At 34.0% G+C, this 12,433-nt stretch overlaps 1 long non-coding RNA gene across 1 annotated transcript; it reads right to left on the reverse strand.

Annotated features, from left to right (window-relative positions):
- Window positions 1-2,164: 2,164 nt before the first annotated feature.
- Window positions 2,165-9,390, reverse strand: LOC145582163 (uncharacterized). The gene is made up of 2 exons (XR_014099803.1): window positions 8,358-9,390; window positions 2,165-2,662 (listed from the first exon to the last, which is right to left on the reverse strand). It is a non-coding gene; the product is annotated as an uncharacterized LOC145582163 (long non-coding RNA).
- Between the last annotated feature and the right edge of the window lie 3,043 nt (window positions 9,391-12,433).

The raw sequence follows: 12,433 nt of genomic DNA on the forward strand, positions 1-12,433 counted from the left end.
AAACATGATACTAGAAAGCAATAAATAACATCCTAACATGATACTAGAAATTAAAATAATATAAACATGCTTTCTAAAGAAATAAAGCAATTTAATTACTCACTTTGTTCCCTCGTATCTCTTTCTATCAAAACAATACACACGTTAGTAACTTCAATGAAAATATTAAATCAAATGATTAATTTAAAAATAATTAAAATACGATTTGGGACCAAACCCTCAGAAATTATCAACCTTTCACATCTAAGGTGAAGGCAACTTTGAGCTTGGCTAAGTGTTTCTAAGTCTCGTGAGCGACGAATATTGTATTTAAAAAGGCAAGGCTTAGAAAGAGGGAGAAAGAATAAGCTTCTAGTTAAGAGAGAAGAGAATAGAAAGATGATTGTTGATGATTGTTGGTGATTAAAACAGAGGAAAAAGATTATATTTATAGAGAAAAACATCCAAAAACGATAGAAAAGCGTTAGAATTCGAATCGGAGTAAAATTCCTTTCGAGGCGACAAGATAACCTATCGCGCCGTGGTAAAAACAGTTATTTTGCAGATTTTGTTTTTATCATAACTTTTGATCCAGAAGTCGAAAAAAAGGCATATAATATGTCGTTGGAAAGCTCTTGCAGTCTATTTTCCAACCCAATTAGAATCAGATTAAAATATTTTGTAGAATAAAAGATAAGGCCGAAATAATGGAAGGGTGTCAGTTTTTGATAGAGTTTCGTATTTCTTTTATATCTTTTTCGTTATAGCTCGATATTATAATATATTATTGGAAAGATAATTTCAAGAGCTATCCAACCATCTAAGATTTGGATAAAAATTATGAGACACGAAAATAATATCTGAACATGGAATTAAGACTTTCAAAAAGAGGAGTTTTATCTAATTTCAAATTCTTTAATCTTATCTTTTCAAAAAGATAATTATGATTTCAAATTCTTTAATTTTATCTTTTCAAAAAGATAATTTCAAATTCTTTAATCAATTAGGATTAATTAGATTCTTCCATAAGTTTCTAAAAGATCATAATTATCCTTTTTTTTGTCAAAAAAGGATAATTATGATCTTTTAGAAACTTATGGAAGCATCTAATCAATCCTAATTGATTTAGGAATATAATTAAGATTAATGGACCCTCCACATGATCATTGGGCCGCACATAAAACTCGTTTAGACCCAGTTTAGTATTTTGACGATAACTTCCTCGTTATAACTCGGAATTGGGCTTATAATATATCGTTGGAAAGGTCTTGAATTTCAAGACCCATCCAACTAAACAATTTTTGGACTTTGATTATGGACTATACTAAACTGGATAGGAAGTTTTTGTTAAATAGGATATGAAATGAATGATTTTCGAAAACAGAAATGAACTATTTTTTATTAAAACATTTTAGAAAACAGAAGAATTCACGAGACTCTTCAATATTTCACCTTGCTCGATATTCAATGACATGAAAGGTATTCATCACTGGGTTTGGTTTTTGGGGAGACACAATTTGGTGTCTATACCACGATATGTAAGGACTCCTTACTCATGTCAATGAGTTCAAACAAAACTAACACGCATACCCGATATGTCTTACGTTTCCTAGGAGTAATTGTAATGCCTCGCTTTGGCGTAGCTCATCACTACTCTCATTAGGTCGGTAAGTGTTGTTTTGGAAAGGCATGTTTTACTCAATATTCTTAGGGACCTAGGGTTTCTATGTTAGTTGATTTAAGTGAACTTAATTAATCATCGCAACATATTGAAATCCTAAACATACTTCTAACATATCATTCATGTATATAAGCATAACCATAAACATATATTGAAAAAATAAGTAAATGATGCAATTGGCAACTAGCATGACCCCTTGAGTCTTCAAGGGTCTTCATGCAACTTCATGGCTTCATCTTCCAAGAACCTCCGTCTTCAAGACATAACCAAAATTATGCAACTACTAGTACCTACGATTAGGACTAATCTAAATATTAAGGTACAAAAATACTCAACGGTTCGTAGACCGTATTTAGATTTACACAAATACATCACGGAACGTAGTCCGTATTTTCTATCCTAATCGGGCCCCACTAGTTGCCATTTCATAAAACCTGTGAGAGAATATACATTCCATTCATCCATTCACTATATGTGAATGGCCCATGCATTAAAACTCACAGGTTACTAAAAGATCACTATACATTCCATTCATCCATACACTAAACGGTTTCTAAAGACATTGAGAATAAAGAGCGAAAAATATTCTTATCAATCCCCTTATTGTTCATTATAGTTTCAAAGGCCCTTAAGTGAAAGTAAGGATTGTCCATTGGCTGGAACTTAGGGATGTCATTGGCATTGAACTTCTGCGGAAGAAGCTTCTTGTCCACTGAAACCCCTTGTGAGCTAATGCCCTGGAATCTATAGCCATTGGATATTTTGCTCAAGCTTTTTTGCATGAGCTCCATTTGTTGTTGTTTCATAGGGTCATTAATTTGAAGGGTTAAAGCCTTCAACACCTCAGTCACATTAGCCATTTGCTTCTTAAGCTCATTGACTTCTTCTTGACTTGCCATTGTCTTCTTAGCTTTTCTCTTTTGATGAATCGGTTTATCAAAAAATTGAACTTGAACGAAGGTGTTGTCCTTGATTAATCGGGCTTCTCTCCTTGACCAAGTACTGTGGAAAGGGAAATAGGGATAAGTTTTTTTTTTTATTTATATTTATTTTGACTCAAACTCTGTTCAACATGGAAGAGAATGTGGAAGAGAATGGGAATAGATTGGACCCCCCACTCGAATGACGGAAAAACGACTCATGCATGAACCTAAGACATGGTCATGGTGACATATATAAAGTGTGTGCTAATACTAGTGAGTGTAGGTGACATGTTAAGACTTGTGTCATGACCATGTGACTAGACTCGAACAAAGACTAAGTTTAAACCTCATGTATGTGCATTAAACTGGACAGGTTGTAATATTTTAGTCATAACTTTTTATCTGTGACTCTGATTGGGACGAAACCAACGCCAAATTAAAGATAAAACTCGGGGCTACAGATCCATAGGTTTTACAACTCGTAACTCTTTCTAGAACTCTGGATATGACCAAAACAAGTCGACATTTGTGCAGTATACGGGAATAAAAATCCGGTTGACTCAAAGGAACTATGACTCGACTTTAGACATATTTATTAGCTCAAATGAATTAATCAATTAATTAAGCAAAGTCCTTTAGTCCTTAATTAGTTCATTTAGTCTTAATCACAAGTCAAACAAACGGTTAGTGTAAACACACATAGATTATGCACAAGCAAAGAATGCACAAGTAGTCACAATATGATGCAATGAGTTTGCAACTTACATGGATCTAGTTCTCTAAAGTTCAAGGATATAGTTTAGTCAAAGAGGATCCATGGTTATGAGTCCGGACGCACCGCTCGGAAACCTTACCTTTAGAAGGGTTAGCGCGTCTGGATGGGACCCCGCGAGTTAAACTCGCTTCCATGGTTTGGTGAATTCAACATTCTCGGATGTACCCTTCGTTGCCAGGAGCGTTCGATTGGGTAGATGGAGCATAAATTCCCAGAGGATTATGTCCATATGTAGAACACATATGGGTTTCAGAAAAAAGAGAAAAAACTCAATCAGGAAGTAGAATCGAGCCAACAGTGCTAGAACTAGTTAAAACAAGAAGGCGGAGTTCTGGCTGGGTATTGGAAGAACTTGGCGCGAGACAACAGAGTCTGTCACCAGAAAATAACTCCGTCGCTAAACGACAAAGTTGTCGCCAGGCAGCAGCTTTCTGTGTTCTTAGAATTTTCCAATATTCGCAGTATTATTTCGAATCTAGTTGTGAAAGATATTTCTCAAATTTCCTACGAGTAAAAATCCTATGTTTTTTACTCACTACGAATGGTCTTTCCAATGAGAACCATTTTTATGCATATGACAATAATGTTAATCAAAATTACGCACATGAAATACTTAGAACTTTTCGAGTCTCATCCACTCATTCTAAATCATTGCCAAAATAAATTTTAGGAATTAAAATAGAAATCCTCCCCAGTGGAGTCGCCAAAAACTATAGGGAATATTTCAAGCATTACCCCAATCTTGAACCCCACTGTGATCATACACTTAAGCATGGTGGCGTCCAAAGGGAAGGAAGCTAGAGCAAAAGAGTCGCCAATAAGTTTTCGGAACTTGTAAACCGTTCACAGGGTGAAGGTTACACCCCTTAACGATCCATGAGATTGTTAATTCCAATAGGTCTGGAACCATGACTGGTGTTCGGGGATGAGGGTACGAATCCAATCTAAAAGAGAAAGAACTCGCCCTAATAATAGACCTCAACTTTATTCTACTCGTATTCATGTGCGCTTTCTGACTAACATGCAATCAATAGGTTTACCCTAAACCTGTTTAATCTATGTTGGTTGAATATTAATGCACAAATAAATCTATTATTGGCGATCACTTGAATTATAATCATATTAGCCTAAACAAGATTATTAATTATCTTATTAAACATGATTACAAGTACCAATTCCCTTTAAACATGCATAAAAGGCGTGATCAAGCAATAACAATAATAATATATCAAGCAACATGATAATCATCATCATAATAACAACAATAATCATAATAACAATAATTATAACAATAATCATAACAATTATAAAAATAATCATGTTAAAGCATAATATTAATAGCAAGATACTAGGCATGATACTAACAAGATTAATAACAAATCCTAGCATGTCACTAAACATCAAAGATCAAAGCTTTAGCCCTAACATGATACTAACATGCTATTAAGAAACAAAATAGGAAGCATCATAGAAATCATAATTGATACAAGAAACTTATTCATTACCCTAAACATGATACTAGGAAGCAATAAAACATTCTAACATGATACTAGGAATCAAAATAATAATCTAAGCATGATTTTTATATCATAATATCAATTAAAAAATTAAATTACTTACTTGGATGCCTCGTATCTCTTTCTAATAACAAAATACACATATTAGTAAGTTCAAGGAAAATAATAAAATTAAATAATTAAATTAAATAATTAAAATAGAGATTTGGGACCAAACCATCAAATATATCAAACCTTTCACGTCTAGGGAGAAGGCAACTTCGAACTTGGCTAGGTGTGTCTAGTGCTAATGTATGAGGAATTGTGTTTGTAAAAGGCTAGGCTAGAAAGAGAGAGAGAGAGAATAAGCTTTAGCTTAGAGAGAGAGGAATTACAGAATTCTGGTTATTGAAAAACGGAAGTCCAGGAACCTTATTTATAATAAAATAGTCTGGAATCGACAGGAAAGAATCAGAGTTCGAAAAGGAATAAAACACCTCTATGTCGCCAACGACAGGGCTTGTCGCCAGGCGACGAATATGTCGTCAGGCGGTGCAAAACAGTTTTTGTGGATTTAGTTTTTATCTTATCTTTTGATCCAGATGTCCAAATAAGCAATATAATATGTCGTTGGAAAGCTCTTGAAGTTTAATATCCAACACAATTGGAATCAGATGAAAATCTTTTGTAGATAAAAAGATATGGCCAAAATAGTGGAAGGGTGTCAGTTTTGGATAGAGTTTCGTATTCCATTCATATCTTTTTCGTTATACCACGGAATTAATATTATAATATATCATTAGAAAGATAATTTCAAGATATATCCAACCAAATAAGATTTGGATAAAGATTATGAGACACAAAAATAATATCTAACTGTCTTTGAACATCTTTAGATTCGAATAGAATTAGGATTAAAAAAAAGGAAAGTTTTATTCAATTTCAAACTCTTTGATTTTATCTTTTCAAAAAAGGATAATTAAGATCTTTTAGAAACTTATAAAAGTTTCTAATTAATCCTAATTAGTTTAGGAATAGGATTAAACCTTTGGACCCTCCACATGATCATTGGGTCGTAGGTAAAATCCGGTTTGGGCCCAGTTTAGTATTTTGGTCATAACTTCCTCATTATTCATCGGAATTGGGCTTATAATATATCGTTGGAAAGGTTTTTTCAAGATCCATCCAACTACACTATTATTGGACCCATATCATGGACCAAAATAAATTAGAATGCACGTTTTTCATAAATAGGGTAAGAAAAGAAATATTTTCAAAAACAGAAAGAAGAGATATTTTAATAAAAACATCCTCATCACTAGACTTTTCACACTTTCGCTTTTTTCAATAATCAAATGACATGAAAGGTATTCATAACTGGGTTTGGTTTTGGGGAGACACATTTGGGTGTCTACAACTATTCTCACTATTAATTTAACCAACATAAATTAATCATTAGATTTGAAAAAATTAAAAGGGAGTTGGAATTATGAACATAAACATTCAAATAAAGATACCAACTTTAACTTGTGAAGCCTTGAAAAATTACATCTTCCAATATGAAGATTAATGAAATTTCTATCACAAGTTTGAAACTTTATGACTTTAATCAACTTGATAAATGATTAAATCAAGAAAGTTCAACAAACAATCATTGAATTTAGTAACACAAATTTCCAATCACTTAAAATAATTAAAGATTGAATCTTTAGTACATAAGAGCCTCAAAACACAAACTTTTCACACTTAAAGCAATTTATTTGCAATTATGTGAAAATTTGAGCCAACCATCAAGCATCAATTACTACCAAGTAATCATGCTCAAAAGTGGTCTAAAATTGCAGAAGCATAAAGGAAAGAACCAAATGCATAATCACAATTAATATACCATTAAGATTCTGTAATGCCCCAACTTTTAAGCGGCGTCACCGGACCGTACTTAACTCATCATTCGCAGCAGAATGAATGAACCATAGATAAACCATTCTTTACTCATCATACGCAACAGAATCAATCATATAGATAAATCTTATAGCCATCTATGGGTTATAGGTCCACAAATAAACATGTTCCTTGATAAAAAAAATATTCCTTTAAAATAACACAACTTCCAGGGTATAAACTTCCAGAAATAATAATAATTTATCTCTTAATAACTTGTAATTCCACAATACATAGAGCTTAATTTCATAAATCCTCAACACTGTAAATTCCTTTAATTACTTTGCCTCCTGACTAACTTGAACTCCGTCATCATTATCCCTCTAATTATCCATAAAAATAGAAAACAGAGAAAACACTAGAAAAATCCAAAAATGAGTGGAAAACTCAGTAATACTACTCTAGCCCGTAAAAACAGTTTTTCTTTCAAAATCATTTGAGCATATATCATACATACATAGTTGTTCAGAAATAATCTAACATCATTATTTTTAAAAGTTGTGTCGGCAAGGATCATTCCCTTCACGTAAGATCATAGGTAAGTACAGGTTTTGGACATAACAAAACTTTCATTCGTGTGGGATTAATTCCCCATTTTCATTAACATTCTTTCCTCCACCTGTAACTCACCCATTTACCATGTTCAGATCCTTTTTTAATGCCGACAAAAGTAACATCGTATCATATAAAATCATTTCAGAACAACTTTATACTCCACATAAATTCATAGGACATTGGCACATTTCATAATCATTCATTCGTAACACTTATTTGAATAAAATAATCATTAGCGTTAAACATTTAACAGGGGCATAGCATAACAGATCACGTACACATAATTTATAAATTAATAAAATAACTAGAAATACCTATCATTCATAGCATTCTTATCACCTTGTATGATGGTAAGACATCTTTACGAATGATCGTACATAACAGTATATCGTAAAACTCATCAATAGAGTATCCTTGTGAGTTCTCATAAGTCCTTTAATAGAATTCAGGAATTCGTAATCTTTTTGGTGGACATGCTAGTCGCTGGACAGTATGACATGACAGAACGTCTTCCGCGATGGGTCGGTGCCCATAACATAGAGCAGGTGCTCGACATAGTTGGCTGGTGCCCCATGGATACATGCATTGCATGACCGAAACATAACATATACTGCCAGACATACTAGGTCTTTCACTTTCATTTATCATGTTGTGTATCTTTTAATAAGTTATTCATAGATTAATAACGTACTTTCGTGAGATCCAAAGATCAATAAACAACATATATATTTATAAAATCATTCATGTAAAATCATATGACAGAAATACATCAAAAACATAATCATCATCTCGCAAGCCATTAATATATATACAAGGATATAGAAGATCATATCATGTCATTTACACGTAACATACTGTTAAATCACAAAATATCAAACATATCATACGAGCATACATGTAATACAATAACATGCAATTGCATTAAGATTACAAGCGTGTACTTATAATAATCAGTCATAATTGTCACACATACAGGACCAAAAACAGTTGCTAGACATAATGATTACCTCATTAGATCATCCTTAATCATCTCACTTAGCTTATTCTCCCATAGTCATCATCCAAACTCTCAACCTCGCTCTGTCATTAGTTTCTCATTGCATTATTCATTCGATCATACCCATTATAATAAATACTCATTAGTAACTTCTTAATTCAAAACCTTTGATAAAATAAAGTATAAACTTATTTTTAGAGAACAAAACAAGTACTACATCATTTAGAGTAAAATAAGCACTACTTTGAAAATAAATACTACTACTATTCATAATTGTAGAAAAGATTGAAACTATATATTATTTAGCATGAAATTGCCAAAACTTATTTCTAGAAATATGTATTATGTAGCTTTTGGTAAAAAGGAAAATAAGTATGCTACTTCAATATGAATAAAAACAAGTATGCTACTTCATTAGTTCTTTTTACATATATAAAAAGAAAAGCAACTTCTATCAGTTGATAGCAAAAGTGGACATAAAACAAGTATTAATTAAAAACGAGTAAAACAACCAAGCTCATCATAATACAAATTACGTGACTATTTGCCACAAGATTTTTGCTTTTATAAAACCAATACAACACAATCATAATTAAGAAAGCTATATAATAAAATCTTTATACAAATCACTTGTACTAAACTAAAATTTGAGGAACTTAGCTTAGTTTGGGTTTAGTAAGATGTCAAGTAGTTGTCTCAAAAGATCATTCCTTATTTGCTTGTTTCATCAAGAACGAAGTCATGAATTAATGGAGGAAAGAAGTGCGTGGGTTTGGTCGGCGGCAAGAGGAGGGGTGGCACGCCTCAAACAAGGAGGGGTGGCAATGGTTATGATAAAGATGGTGGTAGTGATGTTTCTTTACGGTGGGAAAGTAGTATTCTAAAGCTTGTAAGGGAAAGAAGAATGAAGATAAAGATTAGCTAAGTCATTTCCTAACTACAATCTTATTGTAGTGGAGTAACGTGGGAATTAGATGAAGCCCAAAACTTGGTCTTATCCCAAGCTATTGCTTATCCGTGAAGGAAGAAATAAGAAGAGGTGTGTTTTGTCTTTTATGGTGAGCAAGATCAATTTTGATCATTTGCAAAGTGATAAGCTTAGGATTTAAATAACAAATGAAGGAAAAGCAAATTCCATCTTCATTTCTTAACCGTGAAGGAGGAGAAGAAATAAGAGGTGGTCCTTCTTTATAAATATGGGTATTTTGGTCATTTTATAATTTGGGGTAAAAATATAGATTTTAATAAAAATCACTGAACAACAACAAAAAAAAAAAAAAAAAAAAAAAAAAAAAAAAAAAAATATTACTTGACCCAAAATACATTTTAAAATAAATAACTTTCCTTCGTAAAATTAGCTTTCGAAATGACCTAATCTTATAATAAAATTTAAGACTAAAACATTCGTATTGAATAAATAGAGATTAAAAATTAATTAAGCTAATACTATAAAATTAGAGTATAATAAATCAAGTTTTAAAATCTCGGATATTACAAATTCAGGGGTTAAAAGATTTAAAAAATTTCGGCAAAACGAATAATCCCTCAAACAGGAATTTCTGGAAAAAATTTGGCTTTTTCGCAATCCTAAATGGATCACAATGTTTCTAGAATATCGATTCCACCCAAAATTCACTAGTCTTAGGTGAAAATCTGGGTTCTGGACCCAAAATTGTAAATAAAACGAGATTAAAATTAATAAAAACGAGCTACTAATCTAATTAGCAACAACAACAAGAAATTAAATCCATTTTAAACACCTTGAAAATTTTAGTTACAAAAATAAATGAGCAAGGCTCCGATAGCGCTGTTGGGTTTCAAAAAGTCTAACTCTCCGCGGAAACAAAACCCGAGCCCAAGAAATACTCACAATTAATATAACTAAAAGACATAAATAACAAGATAAAGGAAAAGATCAAATTACCCTGGATGCGTGCTTCGCTCACACTACGGAGCTCTTACTTGAACAGCCGAGTCTTGCAAGTGCAAAGACCTCCAACGGTATCCACCTGCAACCCGACCCGAACGGTCTCTTACTCGGAGTATAGCCAAGTCAGACCAAAAACAACTACTTGAGTATTATGTAAACTTAAAGGTTTTCTCTCAAGTGGAGATTCCTTTTTGAGATCCTGCTCAAGGGAAAATCTCCAATTCCCAAGTTGGGTATTTATAGAGAACTTCATATGAGGACTCTACTATCCCATCAATGTGGAAGATTTGGTAAAAATTACTTTTCCAATTTATTATTAAATCTAAAATAAAAGAAAATATCAAACAAAAAATTAATCAACAAGTGTCAACATGGAGGGAGAGGGTAGGTGAGGACCACAAGGGAAGGGGGGACCAAACCTTGATCCCCAAGCTTCCCAAAACCGCCCCTCACTCTCTCTCTCGGCTCCAATGAGCTGCCGCCACGTGGCAGGCCTTGCCTTGGGCGCCAAGCTACCTTACTGGTGCTCGGTGCCCTCGGCTGGGCCTGTTTCTGGGCGCCAGCATCTGCAGCATTGCTGCAGCCACGGCCCAGCACCCCTCGCGTGCTTGCGGGCTGCTAGCCGAGGCTATTGCATGCCACATTGCTAGCAGTGCTAGCACGCTGCTAGCTTGCTGCACGCGCATGCTAGCATTGCTAGCTAGCCATGCGCTAGCAGAGATGCTAGCATTGCTAGCATTGGTGCGCTATCACGCTACGCTATGCACCAGCCAGTGCTGCTAGCAGCCTAGGCTCGGTGCGGCGTGCATGCCAGCCACCATGCTATCCCAAGTGCCCCTAGCACTCGGTTTGCTCGAGGCATTCTGATGCTAAGGGTACTTTGGTAATTTGATGATTAATTGATTTTTACCATCTCGTCTTTTATTAATTTGACTCGACTTGCGACGCTCGATCTCGACGCTCCTAGCTCGATTTCCAACGTCTAAGTTCATATTACTCAAGCGACTCATTAATTCCTTCTGGATTAATTCGTCGTGTCGGATCGTGAATTGCTTGGGTGTGACTCATAGGGGTTCAGTCAAGATTAAGCTGTATTATTAATTATACATTAAAATTACTGATTGGAAGCGACCTCCAACTAGGCATTCCAATCACTTGACCTTACTGAATAATTAGCTTTCTAATAATTCTGAACCCTCTATCGGAATATACACTTGTTCTAAGGACACCATTCCTATCATTACAAGAAACCCTCAAGTTCCAAAGAGATTGCCCATTTCAAGTGTGGCTCAAAAGATCATTTTATAAGAGACTATCCACTTAAGGAAAATGATAAAGGAAAGTTCAAAGGCAAGGATCAAGCCAAGGAGTCCAAAGCCTACAAGCCATACTTCTCAAGGGAGAATGTGAAGAAGAAGAAGAAGAAGAAGATCAACTATCAGAAGAGACAGCACAAAAGTTGATACATGTTATGTTAGATATTCTTGATTTAAAAGAATTGCATGTAGCTAAACAAGAAAGTGACAAGGCACTTATAACTTACAAGGAACACAGTGAATGGATAGACAATGTGAAATTTGATATTCAATATAGATTCTTTAGTCTCTTTGATGATAATGTGATGATAATGTTAATCTAAAAGAAACTATTGAAAGACTAAAGCATGAAAACATACTTTTAAATTTGGCAATGTCCTTGTTGAAACTTAGTGGAGCTACTCCTAACTTTGAAGTTCCTCTTCTTGATCAATATCCGAATTTTGAAAAACTAAAATCTAATTTGGAAGAAATAAAAGCGGATAAAACAAGACTTGAGGGGGAACTTGAAAGAGCTAGGAAAGGCAAGCAACCCATAGAGTATAAAGTACTTGAATGGATTGCCAATGCTCTAGCTAAAAGAACTGAAGGTATAGTTACAAGAAGAAGTTCCAGAAAGAAAAGAAGTATGTTGATCTCCCTAGTAGTATTGTTTGCTATTTCTGTGGTAATATAGGACATAAGCAAGTTAAGTGTCCTAAGAAAGAAAAGAGCACTCTAAAGAATGAAAAACATCTTAAACAGATATTGGTTGAGAAATCTGATCCAACATCTGTTACACAGGAACCCAAGGAGACCTGGGTTCCTAACACTAACGTTTGATTCTTCATGCAGGTTCCA

Source organism: Chenopodium album, chromosome 15 (genome assembly GCF_948465745.1).
Source record: "Chenopodium album chromosome 15, dcCheAlbu1.1, whole genome shotgun sequence".
In the NCBI taxonomy this organism is placed as follows: domain Eukaryota; kingdom Viridiplantae; phylum Streptophyta; class Magnoliopsida; order Caryophyllales; family Amaranthaceae; genus Chenopodium; species Chenopodium album.